This window comes from Monopterus albus, unplaced genomic scaffold (assembly GCF_001952655.1).
Source record: "Monopterus albus unplaced genomic scaffold, M_albus_1.0 scaffold608.1, whole genome shotgun sequence".
Taxonomy (NCBI): domain Eukaryota; kingdom Metazoa; phylum Chordata; class Actinopteri; order Synbranchiformes; family Synbranchidae; genus Monopterus; species Monopterus albus.
This window is the reverse complement of record NW_018128488.1, coordinates 55,815-57,237: the sequence shown is the minus strand read 5'-3', so window position 1 is coordinate 57,237 and position 1,423 is coordinate 55,815.

Genomic DNA, 1,423 nt, shown 5'->3' with positions numbered 1-1,423 from the left:
GCATACCTGTGTCAGGCACTACAATACATAGTTGCATCCATAAATGCTGCTTAAAACTGTACTGTGCCAAAGGAAGCCCTATGTCAACAGTGTCCAGAAGTTGACTGCTCTGGGCTCAGAGGCATCTGGGATGGACCATCACACATACTTGTCACTGTGGGATATTAATCCCACAACCACTTTGTCATCTGCAAACTTGTTGGCAAAGCTGTAAAAATGGGCCCTAGAGAGAACCAAAATCTTCCCAGGAAACACAGGCCATAACAGCAGTGCAGGCCTCTGATCTGGCATCACAAATGACCTTACAAGAAGAGCTGCAGGAGACTGTTGAACAAATTGTCGCTTTGCAGTTAGAAGTCCCACAAGAGGAGCAAGAATGGTTGCTAGAAATATAGAAATTGCCACTAAATGATGTTGAAGAGGGAAACAGCAAGAGGGGCTGGAAAAGGGAGAGAAATATTTAAAATGCTATGGCAAAATGCATAAAGTAGAAAGTTAAGATACTTAGTAAGTAAGGATAATCATAAGATGATTTATGTGTATGTTTTGTTTGAAATAGTCATTAGTGGATGTGTAAGAATAAAATGTGAAGTGATCATATTGGAAAAAAACAATGAAAAGTGATTTTACATCTAGAATCTAATTCCAAGGAGTGAAAGATGCTGAATCATAGAAAAAAGGGAAGTAAGACACATCTCTGCAAAGAGGAAGTGCAATGAGTGTGTGTGAGTATGCGACTGAGAGAAGAGAAAAATAAAGAGACACTGAGTTTGTACAAATGATGGTTCCAAGCACAAACGTAAAGATTTGGTTGATAATTACTGTTTAATGAATGTCTAATCAATGCGTCCCTGGTAGGTTAGTGGTTAAGGCACAGCATTCTCGCTGCTGTGGCCCGGGTTCGAATCAGGGTTGCATCAGAAGGGCATAAGGCGTAAAACACGTGCCAAATGTCAACATGCAAGTTGTCAGTGTGACGATTCGCTGTGGTGACCCCTCAAAACGGGAAAAGCCAAAAGTGACTTTCTAATCAATGTTTAGTCAAGTGTTGTATTCAAAATATAGATCCATGTTTTCATTTTAAGGCATTGATAGGTTTGTGTAAAATCATTGTGTAATTCTGATTGATTAGTTAAAAGCAATGATGGGATTTTTTGTATTTCAATCAGATGTGAGTTTCCTGTATTTTTACAGAATCTTTCTCTTTATTGTCATTATGCATAGCACAATAAAATTTTTTCCGGCAGCTCTTGGCTTAAAAGACAGACACAATATTTACATAACACAAAACTGTACGTCATTATAAAACAATGAGCGAATAAAAAGGGATGTATGGGCCCTAATCAGGTCAGCAGCAAAAGAGTGCAGTAACATTTTGAGGTGCAGTTCAGTGCAAATCTCAGTCTTTAGGAAGAGGTGTGAG